General features: G+C 37.8%; 1 protein-coding gene and 1 long non-coding RNA gene across 4 annotated transcripts in view; both read right to left on the bottom strand.

Annotated features, from left to right (window-relative positions):
* The window catches only part of MYPN (myopalladin), a 120,947-nt gene that overhangs the window by 106,329 nt on the left and 2,639 nt on the right, over positions 1-11,979 (bottom strand). The window contains exon 1 of one of the 3 annotated variants that reach the window (XM_040485163.1): positions 287-396. The exons of the other annotated variants lie outside the window; for them this stretch is intronic. The gene's annotated coding sequence lies outside the window, so the exon portion shown is untranslated. Of the gene's footprint in view, positions 1-286; positions 397-11,979 lie in introns of those variants that run through there. 3 annotated transcript variants of the gene reach the window in all.
* On the bottom strand, positions 5,320-11,979 carry LOC121036699 (uncharacterized). Its single transcript, XR_005793443.1, has 2 exons — positions 11,780-11,979; positions 5,320-5,535 (listed from the first exon to the last, which is right to left on the bottom strand). It is a non-coding gene; the product is annotated as an uncharacterized LOC121036699 (long non-coding RNA).

The following is an 11,979-nucleotide window of genomic DNA, read 5'->3' as shown; positions in this document are numbered from 1 at the left end:
AAAACAAAACAAAACAAAACAAAACAAAACAAAACAAAACAAAACAAAACACAGAACAGCATCTACATACCCTAGAGAGCCTCAATTCAACAAGGTAAAAAGGGGTGGTTCAGTTGAATACCTCGTGTGAGGATGGATATAAGAATACCCTTATTGCTCTATTAATCATTAGATTCCTGGAGGCACCTCTTTACTAGGCAATATTAAAGCTTTCAATTGACTGGATATCCCCTTTAGGAAGTCTCTTGCTTTACCTCCCAAGGTGAGTTCCAAAGGAGGGCCTTACCTCACACAAACTGCAGTGGAGTTCCATGGGCTAAGGAGGGTTCCCCCAGGGCTCCCGGCCCTTCACTTCACTTATTGAGGGCAGGGCAAGCTGCTGTGGCTTTCCCTTCCTGGGCTTGCCCATTCTGCTAATTTTAGGCTGCTTCCTCATGTGGCTGCCATGGGTATCAGAGCATGTGGCTCCCCTTGGAGAAGCTATTTTCTTCTATGAGCCTCACTTGTTTGTTTCCAACTTCTCTCCCTTCTTCTCCACCTTTCCACCTCTGTGAAGTTGAGCTATTTCATAGTAATAAATAAGACATCTTTCAGAATTATGCTTACTGTAATCTGAATTTATTTCTGAATCCAAGGGGATAAGGAAAACTTTTTTATATTGGATTAATTGTACCTTCCAGTAGCCAGATACGAAATCCTTTTTATACAAAAAATATTTCCTGAGTTTTTACTGTGGATAAGATGTTGCATTAGGGATGGGTGAAACAGGTGAAGGGGATTAAGAGTACATTCACTTTGGGGCACCTGGGTGGCTCAGTCCATTAAGCATCCAAATTCGGCTTAAGTCATGATCCTGTGGTTTGTGGGTTTGAACCCCATGTCGGGCTCTGTGCTGACAGGTCAGAGCCTGGAGCTTGCTTCAGATTCTGTGTCTCCCTCTCTCTCTGCCCCTCCCCCTCTCATGCTCTGTCTCTCTCAAAAATCAACTTTAAAAACATGTATTAAAAAAAAGGGTACACTTACCTTGATGAGCACGGAGTAATGTATAGAACTATTGAGTCACATCTGAAACTAATGTAACACTGTATATTGTACTGGAATTAAAAAATTTTAAATGTAGTTATTAAAGAAAGAGGTTGCCCTAGATCATAGAGATACAATAATAAGCCAAAGCAGATGTGTATTTCACTAATGTAATCTTGATAACAGAGACTTATCAAACTTCTACTGTATTCTGTGCTGTTAAGGCCTAGGAATACAAAAATTGATAAGATAGAGTCCCTGTCTTCAAAGAACTTACAAGATATTTCAATACACATAAAGATTCAAAGAGGCAGGGCTTATAAATTCCTGTTGAGACTTGTTTTGATGCAATCAATGGTTTCACTCATTCAGTTAATCAGTAAAACTGGACTTCAGATTATTCTATGAATATACTACTCTGCTAGGCACTGGAAGAAATATAAACAAAGTACAATGCAGGTCCCTCCCTTAGAAAGATTATAATCTAAACAAGGAACAACTGCTCAATTAACAAATATTTAATCAATATTTATTATATACATATTCTATCTTCTCCACTGAGGGTTTCTTAAATATCTTTCTTCCCTGGAGACACAGTTTTGAAAGATTTTGTACAACAACATTTTTCTAACAATTTCTCATATTTTATTATTGAAAGATAAAAATTATGCCAATTAGAGCTTCTGACAAATATGAAACAATTTATATTCATTTATTCTTCAGAATACAAGGATGAAAAGATCCAAGTTCCTGACCTTGTGAGCTAGCAGTCTAGTGAGGGAGAAGGCAGGCAATTGATAATGCTGTTAAGTGGCAAGTTCTATAACACAGGATGGCATCAGAGAGGATGGGGTTCTCCCAACTGTCACAGACAGGGCAAGTCTTCAAAAGGAAAGTACTGCTTGAGCTGAGTCTTGAAAAATGTTAATATCACTAGGTTAAAGAAATAACATGAAAATGTGGGATGGTATGAGAAAGAACTTATTTATTTTGAGAGAGAGAGAGAGCGAGTGAGCGAGCGAGCAGGAGTGGGGCAGAGAGAGAGAGAAAGGGAGAGATAGAGAGAATCCCAAGCAGGGATGTGGGGCTTGAACTCACGAACCTCGAGATCACGACCTGAGCTGAAATCGAGTTGGACGCTTAACTGCCTGAGCCACCAGGCACCCCTAAGAGAGAATTTTTCAGAGCTCGTAAAATAAAGATAAGGTATGATTTGGAGGATGTGGTTGGTATGAGGTTGCAGAGGAGGTTAAGATTATATAAGATGTTAAATACCTAGATGATAAAAAATTTTAAGGAGATATGATCAAATCTGCATTTTAGAAATACCACACCAGTGGTTGCGTGGATGGGCCAAAGAGCCCACAGTCTATGGCAGAAGTCCAGGTCTAGGCTGGATAGTTGGAACTGAGGTGCTGGTAGGAGGGATGAAAGTTTAAGTAATTATGGCCACAAGGCAACTATGTCTTCGTATTTATTGGTATAATCAAACAAATTGCATATTAACATAAAGAATATAAACATGCAAGTGTAGTAGACAAGATGGATATGCTAAGCAGTATCTCAAGGCTCTCCTTTATACCCCACAAAACATTTTGCTATTCTATGGAGCCAGAAGGGTTGAAGAACCTGGAGAAGCCAATTCTAGGTGGTCAAAACACATATGATGACTATTAGTATAACAACATATCTGAATACATTCAAGTTGGCAAGATGTTTTGAGGTAACAGAGGTGTTAATTAATCTTATTGTGGTAATCATTTCACAATACACATGTATATCAAATCATCACATTGTACACCTTAAACTTACACAATGTTATATGCCAATTCTATTTTAATAACACTGGAAAAAAGATTTTTATTCAGTTTGAACAGAAGAAGACTGAACATATCTATTATTTATTCACATTTGTGGATAGTTCACCCTGTAGTTTTATGATCTGGGTATGTCTTCTATGTGAACTTTAAGCTCCCCAATACTTGGAAAGAGGTCCTTAGCACCCTGGTAAGTAAAAATAGGTTACAAAGCTCCAAGATCCATTAAATAAACTTACATTGACCTCTGTGAGTATACAATATACTCTGGAGTAGGGAAGAATATCAGAATAATGTTTGATAAAATGTTAGCCATGTGTATCTCTTAAGGTGGTATTTCTGATGATTATTCTTTGTACCTTACTTGTTTGAATTATTAACAATAAGCATTAGTATTTTAAAATAAACCTATTTTATGAGAATTTTTCATACTAAACAAATTTAAATTATAAACAGAAGAGTTTTTAGGTTAAATAAGATAAACCATCTTACCCAGTCTATTTGTAACTAAGTTAGAGAAGGATGGTAAAATATTTCACCCTTACCATAGATTAATTTAGTGTGCAAGTAGATTCTGTGATGATGCAGTACCTTAAATTTTATTATTTTTTTAGAGAGAGAGTGGGGGAAAGGAGCTGAGGGAGAGAGAGAGAGAATCTTAAGCAGGCTCCACACTCAGTGTGGTGCCTGACACAGGGCTTGATCTCCATGACCCTGGGATCATAACCTGAGCTCAAATCAAGAGTCAGATGCTTAACTGACTGAGCTACCCAGGAGCCCCATTAAATTTTAAAAAAGATGTTTTCCACATTAAGAACAATTTTAACATTCACCATTCCACAGGATTTCTATTTTATTGTCAACACTATCAGAACTTGAGAATGGGAGCAGTTTGAAACTGAACAGATGAGGTTGTTATTTGCTAAAAGTGAACAGCACACAACACTTCAACTTTTAATATCCCTGTGTTTACAAAGGGTAGTTTCTTTCTTTTTTTAAAAGTAAAACAGCAGCTTGAACTGCATGACATTCTTCTTGGACAAACATTTCTGTCATTTTAATGTGGTTAAACTGTATTTAGGCAATGTGGAGGTGGCAACTATAATTTGTCTTCTAGGAACACTCTGTCCTTCCTTGTCACTACTGCTCAACTGTTCCTTCAGGCTGTAAGATCTTACATTGAGACTATAATAATAACATTTTCAAACCCTAATGAAAATCTGTCCATAAAAATGTCTGTTTTATTTATTTCTGATCCCAGCTATGACATTCTTTTTATTTTTCCAAAGAGAAAGCATGAGTAGCACTACACATTTTTAAAAAAATTTGCAGTCAATAAGTATAAAAATTACAGTATGTTGAAGGCAACCATCAGTTGGTTCTAGAGTATATGAGTTGTATGTGTGTGTTGAGAGGGAGTTTATCTATGTATCTATCTTTGTTTTTTTGAGAGGGAGTTTAAAAAGCTTTTTCCATCTCCTTAATTTTGCAGTCCTCTGTGCTGCCTTCAGAAGATTTCTAATGCTTAATTAAGAATCTGAAATATGTTATCAGTTCCCCTTATAAAAAGTGAAAATCGATTATGATACATAGTAAGGCTGTTTCTTTTATACCATTACTTTGAAAGTTATTAATAAAAGATTCAATAGATGAAGATAATGATGCAGTAGCTAATTTCTGTTCAAAGAAGTAGTACTGTTAATTTGACAAAGACCTGTAGATATAATTAATTTTAGCTCTGATCCTGTTTGAGGGCAGTAAGACATGTCACTTAAAAATATATACTTATAAAAAATATATATGCATAGTTATGTATATATGTATGTATCCATACGTGTGTGTATATATATATATCTCTATATATATAATCTTGCCCTTTGACTTGATGGTTATATTAATGATTTAGGTGGTGTGGGACCTAGGACAAGGAACAAAATAAAGCAAATTTCCAAGATTTCATATTTCTAACAGCTAAATTAGAACTTTCCAGCCTCCAATATCTTTATAACAGTCTCTGAAATCAGTAGCAACAAAATAATTCTATTTGCTACCCAAAAGTTTGACTGTTAAGCTGAGTTGAGATTCTTCTCTTTATTGCTACTTTTTTTTTTTTTTTTTTTTTTTGAGAGACAGAGTACAAGCAGGGGAGGGCAAAGAGACAGGGAGACATAGAATTGGAAGCAGGCTCTAGGCTCTGAGCTGTCAGTAGAGAGCCTGGCATGGGGCTCAAACCCATGAATTGTGATATCATGACCTGAGCCAAAGTCAGACGCCTAAGTGAAGGAGACACACAGGTGCCCCAATAGTTTTTTTTTTTTTTTAAAGAAAACACAGACTTAAAAAATTCATATAAGTATAGATCCCATACTTCATATTATATTGCTTTGGTAGTGTTCATTATTAATTGGGCTGAGAGAATCCTCATCTCATGATTGCTGTGGGATAAAATTAATTTTAAAGCATATAGTTTATCACACAGTTAAGATTTTGTTTAACAGTTTTTATTCTTTGCTGTCACAGACACACAAAATAAAACCCCAGGGTGTTTTGAGCACTTTCTCTGTTTAGAAAGTGTGGTAACTGGAGCACTTACACTGTAATTTCAAAGGCATGGACACATCCCCACATACTGGTCAAGGACCACATTACATGTGATTTTTTCAGGCTTATGCCTATTTGAATGTCAGCTGAATTCCTGTAATTGGGGGATGGGAAGCAAACACAAAAAGAAAGCATTTAAAAATGTTTCTGATATTCATAATATGAACATTACTATCATTTGACACTGCAACACTGTGAAAGAAATTAAAGAATGGGATGCCTCAGTGGCTCAGTCAGCTAAGCATCCGATTTCAGCTTGAGTCATGACCTCACAGTTCATGAGTTCAAGCCCCGCGTCGGGCTCTGTGCTGACAGCTCAGAGCCTGAAGCCTGCTTCAGATTCTGTGTCTCCTTCTCTCTCTGCCCTTCCCCCACTCATGCTCTGTCTCTCTGAAAAATAAATAAACATTGAAAAAAAAAAAAAGAAATTCAAGCCAGAATGTACATTTGGAGAAGGAAAGGATGTTAGCATAATTGTGAGGACAGTTGAGAAAGATTCTATAATAAATATTCAAAATTATTCTTTATGTTATAGATTAAATGGCATATATCATTACATATATTATCAATTAAATTGTTTTGCTTGCATGTATTAAAAAGGAAGGCCAAATTTTCTTCTGTGATTTCTCATTTATGTGGCAGAAGAGAGTTTTTCTATCTCACTCACTTTGGGCTAGGCCAATAAACACCTAGGATAACAGAAGGACTTTTTTTTTTTTTAAGTTTATTTATTTATTTTGAGGAGAGGAGGGGCAGAGAGAGGAGGAGAAAGAGAATCCCAAGTAGGCTCCACTTTGTCAGGGCAGAGCCTAATGTGGGGCTCGATTCCACGAACTGTGAGATCATGACCTGAGCTGAGATCAAGAGTTGGGTGCTTAACCAACTGAGACACCCAGGTGCCCCAACAGAAGGACTTTTTACAATGCAATTCAAAAGAAAAAAAAACTGTTATGGGATGAATTATGTTCCCCCAAATTCATATGCTGAAGTCCTAACCCCCAGTACCTCAGAATATGACTATATTTGGAGATACGGCTTAAAGAAGTAATTAAAGTAAACTGAGGTTAAGTGGGTGAGCCCCAACCCAATATGACCAGTGTCTTTATAAGGAGACTAAGACACAGAGAACACATGGACCAAGGAATGTGATCACCCAGGGAGAAGGGGGCAATATGCAAACCAAGAAGACAGGCCTTTCAGAAGTAACCAAACCTGCCAACACCTTGATGTCTAACTTCTAGCCTCCAGAATTTAGAGAAAATAATTTTCTGTTGTTTATGCCACCAGTCTGTGATATTTTGTTATGGCAACCCTACAAAATGAATACAGAAACACACTCTTGGTTTTTCAAACTTAAGGTCAGAACACTTAATTTCTCCTAAAGTGTGTCTTCCCTCTTCGCTCACCAGTCACTCTCATTTGTAAATGTCCTCAAGTCAGAAAACTACCAGTGAGCAGCCCACCATTCCTCCCATTCTGTGATCCCCTACAAACCATCCATCACAACCCTGTTAGTCCTATCTCCAAAGTATGTTTTGAAACTGTCTTCTTCACTTTATCTCCATCACAACTACCTTAGTCCCCACCACTATTATCTCTCATTTGGATTATTGCAAAAGCCTCCTAAATAACTTCCTCCATTTTACCCTCCTCTACTTCAGCAATCCTGTCCAGTCCAACAACAAAGGAATCTTTTTAACACTTATAATTGATGCCCCCTCTCCTGCCTTAAACCCTTAGTGTAGTAATTGCACTAAAACTCCTTAATATGACCTACTTGATCTAGCCTCTGACTGCTTATCACCAAACACCTAGCTGGGTTCCTGAGCTCCATCTACACTAATTTTCATTCAATTTCTGGAAAATGCCAAGTTCTTTCCTGCCTCAAGGGCTCCACTTTGCTCCTCTCTTCACAAGGCTTGATCCTTCTCTGTTTTCACATTTACTTATTTATTTAAATTTATTTTTGGAAGGGGGGGGAGAGAGAGAGAGACAGAGAGAGAGAGAATCTCAAGCAGGCTCTGTGCTGAGTGTTCTGTCAGTGTGGAGCCCGACTTAGGGCTTGATCTCACGAACCATGAGATCACAACCTGAGCCAAAACCAAGAGTCAGACACTTAATGAACTGAGCCATCCAGGCACTCGTTTTCAGTTTAAAAAAGTTTTTTTTTAAATGTTTTATTTTATATTTGAGAGAGAGAGAGAGAGAGAGAGCACAAGCAGGGGAAGGGCAGAGAGATGGAGACAGAATCTGAAGCAGGCTCCAGGTTCTGAGCTGTCAACACAGAGCCCGACATGGAACTCGAACTCACGAACTGTGAGATCATGACCTGAGATGAAGTCAGACACTTAATCTACTGAACCACCCAGGAGCCTCCTGTTCTCAGTTTTAATAGCAACTCCTCCACTGAGACCTTCATTGTCTATTCTATTTCAATGGCTTACTCTATTCTCCATTTCTACTTCTTGTTTCTTTCCTTAGTAGTTATTACAGTTTGAAATACTTTCATTTGGTGCCTAACTTTTTTGTTTGTTTTGAGAGATGGGGGGTAGGGGCAGAGGGAGAGGAAGAGGGAGTGAGGGAAGGAGAAGGGGAGAGAGAGAAAGAGTGAGAATCTTAAGCACACTCCACACCCAGTGTGGAGCTGGATGTGGGGCTCAATCTCATGATCTTGGGATCGTGACCTGAGCCAAAATCAAGAATTGGATGCTTAACTAACTGGGCCAAGCAGGTACCCTGACCTAATTGTTTTTTTGTTGTTAAGATTTTTTTTAAATGTTTATTTTATTTTTGAGAGAGAGAGAGCACAGGGAAGAGGCAGAGAGAACGGGACCCAGAGAACCTTAAGTGGGCTTTGTGCTGACAGCAGAAAGCCCGATGCAGGGCTCGAACTCATGAACCATGAGATCATGACCTGAGCTGAAGTAGGATGCTTAACCGACTGAGTTACCCAGGCGCCCCTAATTGTATGTATGTATGTGTATATATATAATATATATATGTATGCATATATACATATATATACATAGTTATATACATATATATAGTATATATATAGTAGAGTACATATATATATAGTATATATAGTATATATATATAGTATATAACTATATATATAACTAGAAGTGGGAAGGCAGCACAGAGTAGGTATTCAGTAAAGATCTGTTGAAGAATTGTACAGACGATTTGGCAGCCTTGTTTACATTTCAGGCTGGAGCCATAATGCTAGATCAAAGACCAAGGAGAAGAGATAACTATTGAGCCCATAAGACAAGGGATGAAAGGGCAGAACTCTCCAGAAGAAGGGATTCACCGAGGGACTCAAGTAAACGTGGGCATACAACTACTTGATTGAAGACTCTAAACTTGGAATGCAGGAGGGGATAAAATGACTGGAGGAGGCTTTTCCAGTTGTCCACTCAAGGCAGAATCAATCTATGACTTGGTGGTTATTGGTGACAAATTCTTTCAATGTTAACAATAAAAAGATTAATCTTGCCACATATTCCATTTCTCCAATTGTGGAACTTAGGTTGTTTTTAATTTCTGCTATTAGAAATCACATTACACTAAAAATCTTTGTTCATAATTCTATTTGCTGCCTCTTTGTTTTTATCTATCTCTCCTATTAGAATTTGGTAGGTGCTAAATAAAGATTTGTTGAATGCATCTTGTATGTCCTTAGGCCAGAGTCCAGGAGTGAAATAATTCAGGTAAATAGTGCAATGTCTCATAACAAATATTGTTAACTTTTGTTGAGTGAAATTTATTGGCTTTTTAAAAAAAATTTTATTAAAAATTTTTAAAATATTTATTTATTTTAGAGAGAGAGACAGAGTGTGAACGAGGGAGAGGCAGAGAGAGAGGGAGATACAGAATCGGAAGCAAACTCTGGGCTCCAAGCTGTCAGCACAGAGCCCGATGCAGGGCTGGACCCATGAACCATGAGAGCATGACCTGAGCTGAAGTTGGATGCTTAACTGACTGAGCCACCCAGGCACCCCAAAATTTACTGGCTTGTGAAACATTATCGCCAAATTTATTTACAAAAAGGCTGTGATAATTTACAATGTTGCCAGCACCATTAATTAATTAATTCAATACATTTTTTTGAGTATATGCTATAGGCCAGGAACTGTTCAAGATATTTGGAATACAGCACTGAGTAAAACAGACAAAACCCCTGCCTTTGTAGTTTTCATTATAGTGGAGAAGACAGAAGTTATATATCTATCTATTTAATATAGCTGACCTTTGAACAATGCAGGGGTTAGGGATGCTGATCATCAGCAGAGTTGAAAATCTGTGTATAACTTTGACTCCCCGAAACTTCATTACTAATAGTCTGCTATTGACCTGAAGCCTTACCAATAATATCAACAGCTGATTAACATATATTTTGTACGTTATAGGTATTATATATTGTATTCTTACCAAAAGGTAAGCTAGAAAAAAGAAAATGCTATTTAAAAAGTCATAAAGAAAATACATTTATGGCATTTTACTATAAAAAATTCATATAAGTGGACCCATGCAGTTCAAACCTGTGTTGTTCAAGGTAAGCTGTATATTACATTGTACACAACTGGTTATCTATTTTAAAAAATTTTTTTAAATGTTTATTTATTTTTGAGAGAGACAGAGACAGAGTGTGAGTGGGGGAGGGGCAGAGAGAAAGAGAAACTGAATCTTAAGCAGGCTCCAGCTCTGAGCAAGCTGTCAGCACAGAGCCTGATGCAGGGCTCGAACTCACAAACTGCAAGATCATGACCTGAGCCGAAGTCGGACACCTAACCGACTGAGCCACCCAGGAGCCCCGGTTATCGATTTTAAAATTTATCTGTATATGACATGTAATAACATGTACTATAATAAATATAATATTATACTTTTATATATTATGCAATAAAATATCAGGTAGTGATAACAGAAATGAAATAAAGCAGAAAAAGATTCTAGAGAGTGGTGGGGGTAGTATTATGGATAGGGTGGTGAAGGAAGAGTGGAGAGGTGATGAGTAGAGATGTGAATGAAGGAGGTGAGGTGAGTTCCAGCAAAAGCAGTATTGCTGGATGGAAAGTAGCAAGGGATAGCCTGGGACATAACGAATACCCTTTTAGTGGTCTCTCAACAGTCTGAGCATTATTATTTAAAAAAGAAATTTTTTTTTTTTACATTTATTTATTTATGAGAGACAGAGTGAGACAAAGTGAGAGTGGGGGAAAGGGCAGAGAGAGAGGGAGACACAGGATCAGAAACAGGCTCCAGGCTCTGGGCTGTCAGCCCAGAGCCGACGCGGGGCTGGACGCGGGGCTGGAGGCGGGGCCGACTGAGCCACCCAGGTGCCCCGCATTATAATTTTTTTTAATGAAAAGAACAGATAAAAAGTATTTTACTTTCTTTCTAAATTAAAATTATATCATTACTGGTGAGAGGAAATGCTTTCTTTTTACAAATGTTTTACACGTTGTAGTTCAGGACAGACAATATTAGTAATAATAAAAGCTAATATTTTGGGGGCCCCTGGATGGCTAGTCGGTTAAACATCCAACTTCGGCTCAGGTCATGATCTCACAGTTCGTGGATTTGAGCCCCCCGTCGGGCTCTGTGATGACAGCTCAGAGCCTGGAACCTGCTTTGGATTCTGTGTCTCTCTCTCTCTCTCTCTCTGCCCCTCCCTGCTTGGGCTCTGTCTCCCTCTCTCTCAAAAATAAACACTAAAAAAATTTTTTTTAAAAAGCTAGTATTGGGGCGCCTGGGTGGCTCGTCGGTTAAGCGTCCAACTTCGGCTCAGGTCATGATCTCAGTCTGTGGGTTCGAGCCCTGCATCGGGCTCTGTGCTGACAGCTCAGAGCCTGAAGCCTGCTTCCGATTCTGTGTCTCCCTCTCTCTCTGGCCCTCCCCTGCTCATGTTCTGTCTCTCTCTGTCACAAAAATAAATAAAAACATTAAAAAAATTTTTTTTTTCATTAAATAAATAAATAAATAAATAAATAAATAAATAAATAAATAAAAAGCTAGTATTTTCAAAACACTTGCCAGGTACAAGGCACAGTACATGTTATCTTATTAAATCCTCACAACAACCCAGTGAGATATGATTAATATTCCTGATCTATAAAAATTGTGACTGAGAAGTAATTTTCTGTAAAACAGACCATTAATAAATGTCTGGAGGTGTCTTTGGGAGGATAGAAGGATAGAAGTATGAGATGGCCTGTAGCTTCAGGCTATGAATCCAGAGAAACCAGCACTATAGGCCATACTCATTGATCTAATGCTTTTATACAACAAATTTACATTATCCCAATAACTCTCTGAACCTATACTTGTCTTACCTTAAAGATAATCACACGTTGTTTTCTAAGATCTTGCACCACAGTTTCATAGATTTATAAGATTAAAACAAACATCTAGAAATGTTCTTTCCACTTTCTAACAAGCAAGACCTAGCTTTAAAAATATTCCATACAGAGATGCATCCATGTGGCAGAGATAGCTGTCTACCAATTCATGCTTTCTCTTCCATGGTTTACAG

This window comes from Herpailurus yagouaroundi, unplaced genomic scaffold, assembly GCF_014898765.1.
Source record: "Herpailurus yagouaroundi ecotype Mexico unplaced genomic scaffold, PumYag 163, whole genome shotgun sequence".
Classification (NCBI taxonomy): Eukaryota; Metazoa; Chordata; class Mammalia; order Carnivora; family Felidae; genus Herpailurus; species Herpailurus yagouaroundi.
This window is presented reverse-complemented; position numbering and strand designations above follow the sequence as displayed.